Genomic DNA, 17,486 nt, shown 5'->3' on the forward strand with positions numbered 1-17,486 from the left:
ACACACGGCACGCCGGCTAAAATATTTGACTGGGACTTCAGAGAAAATTCAAAGTCCTTCAGAGGCTGATCCAGTGAAGAATAAGAATAAGGGGCTGGGTGAGAACATTTTGGGTCGGCACTGAGGGGTTGCCATGCTGATGGTATGTCTAGTAAAAATGGGCCGAACTGCAAGTCTAGTGTTTCTGGAACACAGTGAAAAGAATGCTCTCTCTTCTGCTTCCAGCAACAGAGCAGTTGGGGTCAGCAAGGTCCAGCTCATTGCTGGGTTGTCTTTAGAGAGGGGTGCAGTCTGGAAGACAGGGGAGGGGGTTCTTCTGCTTCACAAACTCCAGTGCCCTGCCGCACAGACACACGCACATGTACACAGACACACAGACACACATGCATCCCTGGAGGAGGGCTACCCCTTTCTGTCAACCCAAGGGCGCTGGGCTGTTTGGACTTGGGTCTCCTTTCCTCAACAGCCCTCCTGCCCGCACCTGCACTTTAACCTGGTTGTGGTCTTAGAGATGATGAGACATAGAGGGAGAGGCCCTGCTTTCCCTGCTTCCCAGATGGGACCTCACACACCCTGGACAAGTCTGCATGGGTTCCTGGCATCGCTTTGGTTTGGTGGTCAAACACCAGGGCAGATTTTTCTCAAGGCTGGAAATCTGAGGGGGTATCGGGTAGTGCTTTCGGTGCTGGGGCTGCTTGAAAGAGAGAGGACACGACCATAGCCAGTTTCGAACATCCTACCTCTTTTTTCTAGAAACACACCTTGGCTTTAGCATCTCCCTTCTAGGAAATCCCAGAAATCTGGTGTTCCTTAAGTTCCCACCCACACCTCCCTCGTAGTCGCTGGCTGGATGCACACAGAGCTACACGGCGCTGCATCCAAAATGAACAGAAAATTCTGAGTGCTTCGCTCACCTCACGGCTACTCCCACATTCAGGCAGGCTGCTCCAGGCTTTTCACGGGGCTTATTTTCGTGGCTGCCGGACAGTTCCTCATGTTCAAGTTTCCACCGCCATCATTGTGGCACATCAACAAGGTACAGCCACGCCTCTTTTGCGTGTGAATACGACTTTATTTTTCTGTGACTGGACTCAGCTTAGTTCTGTAGATGGTAGAAAACTCTTGTTCCTTCACACAACTCTGCTTTAAAAGTTAGTATCTTTTGGATCGAATCTGAGACTCTTCTCATTTCGCTCCACTTTTCCAGGTCCCTGAAGGTGGTCAAATTTCTAGGGAATCAAGGGGGATCTTGGCAGGAGCTGCTTCCCTTATCTGTGCCATACTCTGTCCTTACCACCTTCTGTTGTGTTGGCAAACCTGGAACCAGACGCTGGGTGCTGTATTGACCCGGATCAGACACTGGGTGCTGTATTGATCCGGATCAGACACGTGGTGCTATACTAACCTGGAATCAGACACCAGATGCTGGTATTGGCTGTTCGGGTGCATGGTCCCCATCTTTGGTACAAAGGCTCCCGTGGTCATCCTTGTTCTGACTCCACACCTTTTACATCCACCAGCTGTCTCAGCATTTCTGCACCCCCTGGGAACCGGGGGGTCTTTCTGTTCCTCAAGACTCCCCTGACCCATGGCTGCCTTTCTCTTTAGGTGCTCAACTGCTTTGTTATAAAGATACCCACACACATGTCTACACTGGGGTTAGTATTCTGTGAGATGACCAAGGACCCACCTACATCTACATGCCAGTCTTGCCCATTCTGAATTTCCTCTTCTGCTCTGCTGGGCAAACTCTCACTTCATTTTTGGATATGTAGCGAAAGATAAATAATTTTCCCTCTATGCTTCTAGGTTCTTGACTGAGACCCACCCACTTGACTGTAATAAAAGGAGACAAAAGGATTAAGAGGAGACACACAGATGGAATTACAGCAGTATAAACGGAAGCCCCACAAAATATGAGACTCAAAGAAGTGACCAGAGGACGAAACTTTTATTCCTTTCAGATAAAGAAACAGTACATTTGTAAAGAATTGACAGAACAAAGAAACTTGGGCTCAGAATAGTAAGATGGTGAAAAGGTAACAAGATATTTTCATACAGCCTTTTCAGCCATAAATTCCCTGTCTCTGGTGGTAAGGATGCCTTCTACTCTCCTGGTACAGGAGAGCAACTTCACATGGGAGATTTATCTTCTGCTTTCCGAGGGCAGAAGAGGGTTAAACTGCCCTTTTTGCATTGGCTGTTTCTCAAGTACCTTTCATTAAAAGTAATCAATACATCAAAATGGCATATTGGGGGTGTGTGCATATTCTGAACCCTTGCAGGTAAAAAGATCACTATTAGGTCATCATTAGTCTTCTGTACCCAAAGGGAAGTAAAAACTCCCCTTAGCCCTCCAAGCTTGGCTTTGTATTTTTATAGTCTAGATCATAGAATGCCTAGAAAATTCTTTCAAGCTTTCAGTAAAGGCCAAATCTCACAAAGTCCCTTCACCATTGTTTCTCTGTGTCTATACGTAAGCTCTCTTTTTAAAGGCACTTTCTATTCCCCACTAGAAGCAGGATATATAGAGGCTCTTCCTGCTCCCTGAGTGGAGAAGGATAGGATAGGATAAAGAGAATGGAATATTCACAGTTAAATATTAAATCGTTACTTATTACACAAATATAACTGAAATGAAGAATTTTGTGGGTTTAACTTTTCCTTCCGTTGAGGAAATTTGATGTAATAAATTCCCAGGTTCTGAGTGAACAGGTCAGAGGGAATACACATGGGTCTGCGTGGCTTATGATCTATTACTAAATGGCAGTCAGAAACTTGCAATGGTCTTTTCTAGGCCTCATGGGACCAATGCTGTATCCCTGAGATCAATAATGAACACTTAGTGTAGGAAGGACAGCACATGTAGGGCCTATTTTTTATTCTTAAGACTGTTGTATGAAGTCAGCATGTACAAGCACATCAAGGGCGAGTACTCGAATTAGAACACTTATATGACCTTGAACATGTGCTTGTACAATAAGAAGTGTCCACCAGGGCCTCCCAGCTCCCTGCGCCCTGGCTCTCTGCCCACTGCTAGAACCTCTTGACCTCACCTGCAGGCTCTGTCCAGACCATCAGGTCAACCTGCTGCTCATTCCATTCATCGAGCTTTTCTGAAACCTAGGTGTTGCCTTGTGATCGAGGTTTGGGGACCTCCTTTTTCCTGATTGTGCCCTTGGGGTTAGCCGTCACAGAAAGGGGACCTGGATTCTGGCTTTGCTGTGCCATTGGACTTTCTCTTGCCAGGTCCCCAGTGACTCCTAAGCTTCAAGGTCAATGGACACTTTCCAGGCTGGATATTACTGGACAGATGTGTCATTTGACACTGCTGATGCTACTTCCTTAATACAGGTCTGTCAAAAAAAAATTATGGTTTTCTCAAGAGTTGAACACAAGTTCACATCAACATAACTGGAAAAGCATTTTGTAATTTATGAATATACTGTACTAAATCCTCATTTTAAAAAGTATCTTATTTTGAAATAATGATAGATTCACAGGAGGCTTCAAGGAAATGTACAGGGAAGTCCCATGCACCATTTTCCTGTCTCCTCTCTCCCCCTTGTTTACATCATTCACAGCTATAGATGACATCAAAATCACGAAATTGACATTTGGTGCTATCCATAGAGTTTATTCGAATATTACCAGTTCTACATGCACTTGTGTAGAAGAACAGTTTTTAGCTATTACGAACAAGGCTGTTATGAACATTCATTTACAATTTTTTAAAAATTTACAATTTCTTGAGTGAAAAATGTTGTTCATTTTCCTAAGATAAATCTCCAAGAGTGCAATTACTGAGTTATATGGTAAAGCCACTTTTTTTAGCTTTGAAATGAACCACCAAACTGCTTTTCAGAGGGACTGTACCATTTTGCATCCCCACCAGCAATGTCTGAGCGATCCATCTTTTCCGCATCCTTGCAGGCATTTGGTGTTGTCACTATTTTTCATTTCAGCCATTCTGATAGGTAAGGAAAGATATCTCATTGCAGTTTTAACTTAGCTAATTCTCTAATGCCTGAAGGCCTCATATTGTTAATAGGAAAGGCTTAGCTTATAAGTATGAAATAATCTGGGTCAAATAAATCTGTCTGCTGCAACAAGCACGATGCCTAGTGTGGCACGTACTTTTCATATACCTTCTAATGTCTTTTCTCTCTTAGTAATCTGGATATGTTCCTTCTTCTGTAGGTGTTTCTGTTATTATAAACTCAAGGATGGGGAATATGTCTAACACCTAGAACAGTGCAGTCCATTGTGTAGGAAGAAGAATATGAAGTAGAAGAAGTTCTTACCAAGTGGGAAGAGGAAGCGGAGGTGCATCTGCCAGATGGGAGAGGAAAATTCAGAAATCATTCATTCATTCATCAAATATTGTGTATCCACCATGTGCCAGGTAATACTCCCAGCTGCTGGGGGAGATCAGTGAACTAAACAGACAGAGATCCCTGATCTCATGGAGCTGAAAATGCTGCCCTCCTTCAAAATTAGGGAAAAAAATGAAACGGAAACAAAGATGAAATAAACCACTTGAAGCAACACATATGGAGAGGGAATATCCAAGAATAGGATAAAACTTATGATAAAATATCTAGAAGAAAAGTGTAGAGGCAACCATGGTGATCTTGGGTTAGACAGAGATTTCTTAGCTAGGAACACCAAAAGCATGTTCACAAAAGCAAAGATCAATAATTGGAACTTGGGTAAAAATGAAAAAAGTTTGCTCTTTGAAAGGCTGTTAAGAGAATGAAGTGGCATGTTAATACAAAGCTTTATTTGGCAATAAAAGGGCTAAAGTACTGATACACCCCACAACGTGGATGAACTTTGAAACCCTTATGCTAAATGACAGAAGCCAGACACAAAAGGCCACATTAAGTAGGATTCCATTTATATGAAATGTACAGAACAGGCAAATCCATCCAGACAGAAAGTAGATTAGTGGCTGCTGGAGTTGAAGGGAGGAGGGGGATGGGAGGAGGATGGGGTTTCCTTATGGGGTGATGAAATGTTCTGGAATTAGTCACGGTGGTTGCACAACCTTGTTTATAGACGAAAACCACTGAATTGTACAATTCAGCATGGTATGTGAATTTTATCTCCATTTGAAATTGCAATGTGTGTCATTGGAAGAATTTCAATAAATGTAACTACCACCCTCTTTCCAGAATAATTCTCCTAAAACACACTGCCTCCTGTGTTTTGTTTCTCTTTATGAACAGAAAAAGAGGGAGGATAACATTGGCTGGTGCCACCCATTCTCGAAAAGGCAACATTCTCCAGCCCCATGCTTCTTGCACAGTTTCTATTACCCAACGCAGCCTCTGGCCCACACGGGGAATGACAGCCCTCTCTCTATCTTGGGTCAGCACAGACACTTCTCGTGACATTCTGGAATATGTCCATCTTCATCCTGTTTGAGTTGGAAATACCCTTTTCCACCCTTCTTTCACCCCAGTAGAGAAGCACCTCCATGGGACCTCACTATTGCTGAGAAATGCAAACATGCAGCCCGTGTTTGTGTGTTTCTGACCTGGAGCTGAACCCCCACACATGCACCTCGTGCTCTGCCCCATGGATGACTTCCTGCTCCCACACCACGCTGATCTGATCTCAGTGGCTGCTCTGAGCCTCAGACTCAGCGTTGTAGCCGCGACTTAGCTTTCCCCAAACACCCTCTACAGTGGAGAAAGGACAAAGGACTTTATCTCTGAAATCTGAGTGGATTCTCCCTCTTTCTAGGCTCAATCAGCCTCACTGTCCTACTGTTCTTCCCAAACCGTAGTCCTCTCTTCTAGCCGTCAAATCCCAACATAAATCAGACCGGCCCATGTGGAAGTCAAAAAATAAATAAATAGGAGCAGCCATCTGTGATATACAGATCCACACACGGACTCAATCTCTGAACAAGACTTCCAAGGCCAGCCCCTGCCTGTCCCAGGTGTTCCTGGGTATGGTCCCTCCTGGAAGAGCCTGGAACTGAGCATCTCACCACACTCAGAGAGACTGAGTCAGACAGCAGGGGCCAAAGGAACTGGAGATGGGATCCTGTCCAATATATAAACGTGGGGTGATCTAGGCCCTTCTTTGGACTTCATTCGCCGTTGACCCGTAATCATCTGGGAGTCTTCAGGGTCCACTGGAAATTTCTCTGGGATTTGTTCCACTCTTTTTCATGAAGGATACCCCCCAAAAGTGAAAACTGTCATTGGAAATTTAGGTCAACATCCTGTAGTGCCTGTGTTTTTGTGAGATAGGTCACCGTTATCTCCAGGCCAAGGAGGTGCCTACAGATGGAGGATATGATAGCCCAAAAGGCAAATCCATGATGACCCTTGGATAAATTTCCTGATATTCAATCAATCTAAAAAACATCCTTTGATCACTTTTCCAGACGTTGTGTTAGAAGGTAGAGCTACAGATGTGAATTTACCCATACCACATCCTGGGTATCTGTCCATTCTAGGGTATTTCTTGGCCTCCTAGAAATAGATTCCAGAAAGATAAGAAGCCAATATTTCTAATGCAAAACATTAACAAAACAAGAAAGAACAAAACCCCTACCTTTCTTTTTTTTTGTTTTGTTTTTTTTTGTTTTAACACCAGCTTGGCTTTCTTCTCTGACGGGGCTGGCTGGGCAAGCGCTGGTTTTAGGGACCTGTACCATTTGCTCCTGTCCTGTCAGGGATCTCCATTGCCCCATTTCTTTAACCTCGCCATAATTCCTCCCTTTGCCCCATCTCCTTCCTTTTGCTGTAACAAATTACAGAGCAGGGAGCTGCCTTTCTGGAAACTGTCTCCCCTCTCATCTTTCATTTCTCAATGAATCCATTCTGTTCTTGAAGAGTACTGCAACTGGTCCTCCGCATCCTGAAAACCTCACTCTTCACTGAGGTCCTGCCTCCTCTCCCTCCACCTGGGGTGAGGCGTCTATCCCCTGGAGCCTGAGGTCAGCTGTCCCAAGCCTTCTATAAACACTGCATCTTCTGGATCTGTGCAATTATAATGGTGGCCATTGCAGCAGATGGAAGTGCCTGAAAGGAGGTTCTGAGGGAATAAACGTAAACCTCTATTAGTGCTGAGCCATGCAATGACCGCCTTCAGGCCCTTCCCTCTCTAGCACTGAAGAGGCCCAGCTGTTTGTTGTCACTCCCAGGCCTGCTGTTTGTGCATCCCGTTCATCCGCTGTTCCGGGTCACGCAACTGTTGTCCCTGCTCATCCAAGTGCTTCTTCAGGAAACCACACATGCTTTCCTTGGCCTCCGCGTCAGGAGCAGGGATGTTTTCTGATACTCCAGGCACTTGTGAATGTTCTGTTTGGGCCTCCGCACTTCTGAGACAGAGTGTCTGGATTCCTGCCTGTTTTTGTGGAAGACCAGGCAACTGGAACTCTCCTTCCCCCCTTGCCTTGTGGAATGGGTTGATTGTATCTCCCCCGGCAAAATATATCCAAGTCTTAACCCCTGGTACCTCTGAATGTGACCTGACTTGGAAATAGGGCCTTTGCAGATATAATCAGGTTAAAGCTCCCGAGATGAGATCATCTTGGGCTATCTGGATGGGCCCTAAATCCCATGACTGACGTCCTTATAAGAGAAAGGAGGGGGAGATTTGAGACGCAGGAACACGGAAAGGCCACTTGGAGACGGAGACAGAGATTGGGAGTGCACAGCTATAAGCCAGGGACACCAACGACTGCCAGCAGCCCCCAGGGGCGTGCAAGAGGCACAGAACTGACTCTCCCTCTGAGCCGCCAGGAGGGACCAACCCTGCCAACACCTTGATTTCAGACTTCTGGTCTCTAGAATTGTGCGACAAGTAATTTCTATTGTTTTAAGCCAACCCGACTTTGGGAATTGGTCATAGCAGCCCCAGGAAACTAATATACGAGGCTTGTTCCTAAATGGCCTCTGGCTTGGGAGCCTGGCGGCAGGCCAGGCATTGGGCCACATGCTCTGTGGTGGCCACCCCTCCAGGGCTTCTGCCCTGGCCTCTTCCTTTCTCTCCCACAGGTTCAAGCGTGGGGCTTCAGCCGCTCCGTCCTCCTCAGCATCCTCAGAGGGTCCTATGAGACGATAAGAGCTCCTGTGTCGGGCTTCTTCAAGGGAAAAACCAGGTTGCTCTCTTCAGAAAGCGCAGCCTAAAAAACTCAGGGCTTTCTTCCGTGAGCCGAACTGCTAGGCCGGCTTTGCATTCAGTTGCTATTCCCCTTATGACGTGGACTCGGGTAGAACATGCACATTTGACCTGTCGGCCTTCCTTGGGTCAAAATGGAAGGGTCATTCTCCACACCTCTGATGAGTTGAATGTGATGGAGAAAATTCCCCACAGATGAGATCTTTGTGGGCTTGGTTCTTGGCCTTGTTCACCTAGAAGAACCAGGCTGCGAGGAGCTTTCCTGTATTGCCAGAGTTTCTGGGAAACAAAGTTCTGAACTCCTGGACCCCTTTCCCTCATATGTTACCTAAACATGCTCTGTAATTGCCAAAATCCCCACCAGCTCTAAACTTCTGTGGTTCCACAAAATCCTGTCAAGCATCTTCCTTCCTCTTCAGGGGCTCTATTTGCCTTGCCAGGAAATGTTGAGGTCCTGGGTAGCTGACCAAATGTCCTGGTTATCTTCATTTCTGGGACATAGGACTTGCACTGCTAAAATTGGGAAAGTCTCAGGTCAACCAGAATAAGTAGCTTTCACTAGTTCTGGGAAAAATTGGCTTCTTTGAGGACAAAGTCCTTTCCGCATCTACAGTATCAAATATTACTAAAATTAAAAATTTACTTTTATTGAAAAGGAAAGGTGAAATTCTTTGTATGCATAGCTTTAAAAATATTTTTTAATTTTTTTTCTTTTTTCTGATAGATAATGAAGTGAGAATGTTCCTTTTCTTTGCTGCAATTTAGTGGGTTTTTTTTTTTTTTTAATATTTATTTATTTAGGCTGCTCCAGGTCCTAGTTGTGATGTGGGATCTTCCTTGTGGCATGCGGATCCTTAGTTGTGGCATATGGGACCTAGTTCCCCGACCAGGGATCAAACTCAGGCTCCCTGCATTGGGAGCGCAGAGTCTTACCCACTGGACCACCAGGGAAGTCCCTAGTGTTTGTTAGAGAAGGGCTGTCTGAGATTGGCTTCTTCACAAGTACCGTCTTAGAAAAATGTTCCTGTGAAAGTGATTTACTTAAGGGGTGTTCCCAGCAAAGACTGGTAGGGATGTGGCACTTTGACCTGCCACCACCTCCACTCCACATCTGTACAAGTCTAGAAGATACAGGACTCACAGGAGACTCAGGACAGCAGACCTCAAACACCAGAGAAGGCTCCAGGGGACACCTGACCCCAGGAAGTGGGACTGAAGAGGACAAAGACTCAGCAAGCTACAATATCAAGCAAATGAGGTTTCCACAGAGGTAAGTGTATGGCAATCTCACAGGGATGCTCTAGAGAAAATATACTAAGTTACAATATAGAGATACCCCATCAAGGAGCAAGGGAACTGGGTATTGATACCCCTGCATCTGTTGGTCATTGATAAAGGGCTGTTCTTGGTGGGATGTAAAAATCTGAGGCACTCCTGGCTCTGTGTGCTTTGGCAAAGTAGAATTCAGCAGCCTGAGGACAGTCTTTCAACAAGGAGACCCAGCTTCTGGTGCCCGAGAATAAAAGCAGAGAGCTAGGGTGTGTGAAAATGGGCAGAGGTCCATTGGCAGCAGGATAACACAGTCACAGGGACCTCTGTGGCCTGCTCAGCAGGGCGGTGCTCCCTCAACCCCCTCACACGTCATGACTTTCTTGTTAACTCTGACGTCATACTGAAGCTCCGTTCCCTTGGACCCTGGGCCTGTGGTTTGTCCAGGATCCTTGGGCCCAGGGCACACTGAGGACCAGCATCCCCATCTTGGCCATTGCCACACAGCCTGACCTTCCGCCTCTCTCCCATTCCTTATCTTCAAGTTATCTGTCTGGAACATGCCATCTCTCTGTCACCTGGCCTTGGCATCACGGAGTAGTTTTCCCAGGTGACCGGAAGTGCCTTTATGCATGGGTTCTCAAGAGTTCCTTGTATGTCACTCTTTAGGAGTCCTTGTTGAGCCTGGCTCAGTTTAGGCTAAATTCCACCCCTCACCCTCGCTGCCTACTCTTTGCACCTCCTCACACTTCTTCCCTGACCACATACACACAAAATTGTAGGACAATTGCTACAATAAAATCAGGGGCAAACCTCGAAGATGCCAGAGTTGAGACACTCGTTTCCTCAATCCTCCGGATCTTGGTCCTCTTTCCCTCTACCCCCAACCCTAGCCCAGGCCTCTCTCTTGAGCTCAGCCAGTTTTCATCATGACCCAATGCTAAGTACGTCTCCATCTCAGCTCTTGGTTGACTTCTGTCCTGTCTCCTTGAAGCAGATAGGAATGAAAATACAAGTGTGCATGCCCATCCCTGGCACAGACGTGGGTCTGAGACCTATCCAGAAGCCTCTCAAGCTGTTATCAGTCATGATGGACTCGTAGATCTCAACAATTGAGAAACCTGCTTCTGCCTGTCCTATCAGATGTTTGTGACTTAGAGCAAAATGAATTCCTTATAGTTTCTAAAAACTTAAAAATTTTTTTTGTTTTATATTGGAGTATAGTTGATTTACAAAGTTGTGTTAGTTTCAGGTGTACAGCAAAGGAATTCTTTATCATTTAAAGGCCATTCACTGAGTACCATGCACTGTTTGATGTTCTGCGCAGACACGGGTGAGCAAAACCTATGAATTAGCCTCCACTGAAAGCCTCCTCAGCACCACTCCAGAGATCACTTCTCTCTCTGTCCCACCTTCCTGGGAGCCGGCCCCTCTCCCTGTGCAAGCACCCAGGCTTAGATGAAAGTCTCCCTTCCACCCTTACTGATGACTTGGAAGTACATTAACACTTAATTCTGGCAGCGGAAAGTGAACCTAGGAAAACACAACTCTAAGGTCACTAGCATCTTCTTAGCATTTGGGATCCTGGCTCCTTGCTGAGTTGATGTGACTAGGTGACTTTCCGTGTCTTCCACAGACAGCTCCCAGAAGCACACCTCTCAGAAGAGCAGTCAGGGATCACCCTTGTCTGACACCATCACCGACAGAGCTCAGTTCTGTGGGTCCAGCTTACACTCAAACACGGCCATGATGAAAAACATGGTAGCCATTTAGGGATGTGGAAGTTCCGTGAGAAACATCAGTAGACGTGGCTTTTACTATCAAGGACCCTTGTGGAAGAGAAATGCTCACACACTGATGAATCGCTGTAACGAAATGTTTTCTCTTCCCCGTCAGCGCCAGGTCACGTTTCTTTGTTTTTGGCATTTTTATTTGACTCTTAAGTGAAATGTGTGGGAAGAATTAGGAGTTGGGCTGTAGGACCAGAGGCAGGCTGCATTCCAGTCATTTTAATCTGGTGTCCTGCTGAGGGGCGGCATACCTAGTTCATGATTTATAAGGGTCTTGGGCTTGGAGACAGGAGCCCATTAAGTGCTTTCTGCAAAAGCTGAGCCAACAAGCTGTGAGCCCAGCGGGGAGGCTCCGTTTCTGATGCGCCCCATCTGGGATGTGTTGGGTGAAGTCATGCTAATCACAACCTTCCGAGCCATTCAGCCCTCCTCCAGCTTCCCTTGCCCATCTGTGTTGGTGCAGGATAGGTGTTCTCCTCCTAAACCCTTGGAACATTCTGGAATGTCATATGCTGTTGACTTGTCTCTCTCCCCTAGGGACGGAGCTTCTAGGAGTGGGGATGGGTCTTCGCTGTGTAGCTCCAGCCCCGTGCCTGGCAAGTGGCAGGTGCCACACAAGTGTTTACGGAGAGAACATGCTTGAGAGGGTTTGTGGGAGAAGGTGTTAGGCTTCAAAATGGTAACAGGGAAGACCACCTTATTTTCCTCTTCGTGGAAGATGAGGAGCCATTGGGACCCCAGTGAGGCTGGGAGGTGGCCATGGATGTGCAGGGAGCCCAGCGCAAACATGGCTGATGCTCCTGCAGCTTCAGTCCACCTCCCACCCCAATCCCGAGCAGCCTCGCGCTTCCACACCCCTGCTCTCCATCCCTGTCCCCCCTCCCTACTCACTGTGTCCCCTCATCAACAGCATGAGTTGGAATCAAGTCTTTCATTCTTCATACTTTCCTACCCGCTCTGCTTTAAAAATAATGTATGTTATTCGTAATGTCAGGAAAATAATTACTATTGTTCTATCTATGATAAGAGTGTATTTTTGCTTAGTTTTCTATTTGGGGGATTAACGAGAGGCTACAGGTGAAGTACAGCCTAGGTTCTGGCCACGATTTGGGCTTTATTCACTGTTTCCTGTCCTCTGTGCCTGCCTGGCAATTCTTTCACTGTCCAGTCTGTCATAGGTATGTCCAGCTATGGCTCTTTCTAACCACTGCACAAGTGTATGCTTCTCTCTCCCACCTCTTGGCATCTAAATTCCGAGGGATTTAACGATTTCAAGATAGTGTGGCTCGTCATTTATTTTCTTATTCTTTTTTTTTTTAAGTTGGAGTATAGTTGCTTTACAATGTTGTGTTAATTTCTGCTGTGCAGCAAAGTGAATCAGCTATACATATACATATATCCACTCTTTTTTAGATTTCCTTCCCATTTAGGTCACCACAAATCATTGAGAAGTATTTTCTTATTCTGACAGATGATTTGCTTTTCATTATTTTTCATGGTTTTATAAGTAATATATATTCTTTGTAAAACAAATAACATAAAAAATTATAGGATAAAAGGTAGATTTGCCTGAGATGCTAGCATGTTGAGGTAGGTTACTATAGTTTCATAATCTTTCATGCGTATAAATGCACATAGAATGTTACACAAATGCCCTGGGCCCAGAACACTTTTCCAGTTATGTGTAATGTCTTTATTTTCATTTTTGCTCACTCTCTCCACCTGTACAATCCCCGTGACCATTCTCTCCCCTCCAAATACACCGTGATGTGAATATTTTATACACTTTCTATATGTACAACACACACACACACACATATATACACAACCATGCACTCACAAACGAACCTACACAATGAGTTTTTCCTAATGTTTGTTTTATCAAAATAGATTAAAATTATTTATGCTTTTCTGATTATTACTTTCATTTGCTAATATATTGAGATAATGCTATATAATATTTAATGATACAGATATTCTCCAATTTGTTCATCTGTTCCTCTATTAGTAGGCTTTGCCTTAATGTCACTTTTTGCCCCTGGAAAGTATTGCTGCAATAAATATTCACAAACATCTACCTGTACATTTCAAAGCTTTTATTTCACTAGGAAGGTTGTTTAGAAGTGAGATAGCTGAATCAAAATACATTTATTCTAAATTTGTAGATGTGGCCACCTTAACCTCAAAATAAGTTGTAAAACCTTACATTTCTACCAAAAATATGTGAGAAAATTCTTTCCCATGTATTCTTACCTGTGGCAGATATAACCATTCACCATTTTGTGCTTTTGCCAATCCATCAGGAGTGAGAAATGCCATCTCAATGTTACTTTAATTTGCATTTCTCTGACTACACAGTCAGAGTTTGTTCATTTATTGATTTATGTTCAATTCTTAAATGTTTCTACTATACATCAAATTTGAGAGACGTATACCATATTCTTATACGCTCATCACCAAAATGAAAACAGCTGTTTAACATTTTGCCATAACTGCTTCAGATACTTTTCTTTTTCCCTTTATTTTCAATCAACACCCCTCTCTTTTCGCTGCCTTAATCTGCTTTAAGGAATTCAGCCACACGAGACACTCCTTCCCCTCTTCCCCTCTCTATCTGATCTCGGGTGGCCTCAGCCTGCAGAGGCTTGAAGCAGGATTTTGGTTCTTGGCCAGAGATAAGGTCAGGCCACGGGCAGTGAGAGCACCGAATCCTAGCCACTAGTGACTAGTGGCCAGTGACAAGGCCCTGGCCCGTCAGCTTTGTAGAAATGAATTCCCACAAAGACAGAAAGTAGTGAAACAGGTGAAGTGTTTATTAGGAGGAAAACAAGTATGTATGGATGGACACACAGGCGGGCTCAGAGAGAGATAGAGTCGCGCCCTCATGGTGGTTTGGATCACTTATATGCGGCTTTTCTTCCAGGTTTCCTTTGGCCAACCATCTTGCTTTGCCTGGTTCTGAGTCCGTATTTGGTTCATCTCAGGGTCCTCCCATGTGTGCATGAGCATCTCTTAGCCACGATGGATTCCAGCAAAGAGGCCTATGGGCGGGTTGACATCAAACCCTTCAAGGAGCTTTTCTGTGCATGTATAGTCGGGAAGGTCTCCTTGACCATGAGAATGAGAAATGTGTGGTCTCTATCTGCGCAGGGCTCAGCTTCCCCTATTATTCTCCTGTTATCTTCATCTTGGAGGACAAACTCCAGCTGCTCAGCCTGGGTCCATCTAACTCCTTCCTCATAACCATAGTTGTACCTATCCGTCCATGAGATTCTTTTTTTTTTTAATCTTTTACTAAGTATCTATTTATGCACCAAAAAAATGTAATTGCCTTGAGTTATACCAACATGTACATTCTTTTCAATTCAATAGTATGTTTTTAGAATGTGTACACGCTGCTACAAGATTATTTTAAGTGCTGCACACAAATTTTGTGTGACTGAATCAGTTTATTTATTTCTCTACTAAAGGATGGTTAGACTGGGTCTCACTTTTTCACCGTTACAAGCAATGCAGTGAATCTCCTTTTACCTGCCCTCTCTTGCACATGTGGGAGGTTTCCTAGAACAGACAGTTGGGTTCACTGAGTCACAGGGTTCGAACATTTCTGACGTGTCGGGATATTGCGTAACATTCGCCAGGGCATCTGTCCTGTCTCCCACCAGCAAGGGAAGAGTCCCTGTTTCCTCATATCCCCATAATAATTGCATTATCAGACCAAGTAAATCTGAGTGACATGTTATCTTGCTTTAATTTTGCATTTCCCTTAATTGCTAGTGAGGTTCAGTCTTTTCTCATATATCTAATGCCATTTGAGCAATTCAAACTCTTTAGCTATTCATCTATTGAGTTGTATTGATGTTTTTCTTATTGATTTAAAAAAAATTATTTATCTATTTGGCTGCACCAGGTCTTAGTTGCGCCAAGCAGGATCTTCTAGTTGCGGCTCATGGGCTCCTATTTGCAGCATGTGGGATCTTAGTTCCTTGACCAGGGATTGAACCTAGGCCCCCTGCATTGGGAGCACAGAGTCTTAACCACTGGACTGCCAGGGAAGTCCCTCTCACTGATTTTTGTGAATCCTTATATTCTGAATATTCTCTCTCAACAAAGTGAATGCCACTTTGTTGGGTATATAAATTGCAGACAGTCCCACCAGTTTATCGGTTGCCTTTTCCATTTCTTTAAGCTGATTTTTTTTACAGTGAGTCCAAACATAACAGTTTTTTTTTCTTTCCTGTATGGTTTGCTATCTCTGCGCCTGGTTTAAAAACTCCGTCCCTGACTTGATTTCATAAATATATTTTCCGAGATTTTTTTCTAAATATTTGACGTATACTGCTTTTTAACACTCAGATGTTTTCATCTGTGTGGAATTTATCTTTTGCATGTTGTGTAAGATAAGGGTATAGTTACTCCTTTTCCTATGTGCTTTTCCCCAGCACTGTTTATGGGAAGTCTGTCTGGTCCTCGTGATTTGTAATGCTGATTTGACTCTTGCAAATAACAGTCTCCAGCTCACTTCAGCGGCATGTGTACCAAATATTCTCTTTTCTGAATGTGTGTGTACTTCTAGGCTCTTCGTGGTGTTCTACTGATCTAGTTTTCTATCTCTGTGCCAATCCCATGCTTTTAATTACAAAGTTTCCAGGTGCCTCCTAGTTTCAATGTTCCATCTTTCTCTTCCTTCTCTTCTTCCTCCTTCTTTCTCTTCTTTTTCTAAAATATCATATTAAAACGTATGGACTATCCTTTTTTTTTTTTTTTCCTTCCATAGGAAATTGGGGATCACCTTGTCAAATTCCACAAAAAACTCTCCTGCCATGACTTTTACATCCACTTAATTTAGACATAATTTACACAAAACATAATTTAAAGAACTCATCTTAAGTGAACAGTTTCATGAGTTTTGTCATTTAAATACACGTTTGTGGCCTTTGAATTTTTAAACTCCAATTTGTCATTGTATTCTTTTATAGGTCATGCGTTTGGTCTAGTATCCAAGAAATGTATGCTTAACTCAAGGACACAAAATTTTCTCCCGTATACATTCATTTTATTTTATTCTATTTTTTAAAATATCTTATTCTTAACCACAACCTCTTGCTGATACGGTGCGTGCACCACCTCTCAAAACTTGGAAACAGATGGACACTGTCACTTTCATTTCCTGTTCTCTACTGACTTTCCCTGCAGTACTTGCTTTAGTTTTGTTTTGTTTTGGCGGCACCCCACGACTTGAGGGATCTTAGTTTCCCACCCAGGGATCAAACCTGGGCCTATAGCACTGAGAGTGCCAAGTTCCAACCATTGGACTACCAGGGAACTCCCACCTCCCATGTACATTTAAATATGTGTACTTTATGTCAACAGTAGCTCAAGGGACTTTCCTGGTGGCGCAGTGGTTGAGAATCTGCCTGACAATGCAAGGGACACAGGTTCGAGCCCTGGTCCAGGAAGATCCCACATGCCGTGGAGCCACTAAGCCACAACTGTTGAACCTACCCTCTAGAGTCTGAGAGCCACAACTACTGAGCCCACGTGCTGCAACTACTGAAGCCTGCTTGTCTAGAGCCGTGCTCCACAACAAGAGAAGCCACTGCAATGAGAAGCCTGTGCACCACATCGAAGAGTAGCCCCTGCTCGCCACAACTAGAGAAAGTCTGTGTGCAACAAAGACCCAATGCAGCCAAAAAATAAATAATTAAATCTTAAAAAAAAAATAGCTCAATAAAGCTGTAAAAAAATAATGTTCAATGTTTGATGGAAAAGAGTTTCCAAGTGATTACAGTCTGCCATTTTGCTAGAATCCAAATGGCCCTCTTTCAACAGAGAGGGTTAGATTTTGTAAGCATTTACTAGAGATTTGAGCATATTAAAATACTAGTTTAATCTTGGAAGAATTTAAAAAAGAAATAATTAGAATGTTTGAAGAGGACAATGTATGCAGGGTTTTGGAATGAGACCTAAGATCAAATCCTGGTTCTGTCATTTCCTTCCTGTGTGTTCTCAGATAAGTCACTTAACTTCTCTGAGTCCCAGTTTCTTAATCTATAAACCAGGAATAATATTCACTTAGCAGAGATTTATAATGATAACAAAAATAGCATTTGCAAAGAGCCTTCCAGAGGGCCTTGCCTAACATACAAAGCCAAGAATTATTAGTTTCTTTTTCAATATTACGTAGCGAGACCCCCCCTGACAGAGTCACTCTTTGGCACACATGTACTCTACACTCCTTCCCGGCTGCAACACAACACAGCCCATAGGAAGAGTAATATG

This window comes from Hippopotamus amphibius, chromosome 2, assembly GCF_030028045.1.
Source record: "Hippopotamus amphibius kiboko isolate mHipAmp2 chromosome 2, mHipAmp2.hap2, whole genome shotgun sequence".
Taxonomy (NCBI): domain Eukaryota; kingdom Metazoa; phylum Chordata; class Mammalia; order Artiodactyla; family Hippopotamidae; genus Hippopotamus; species Hippopotamus amphibius.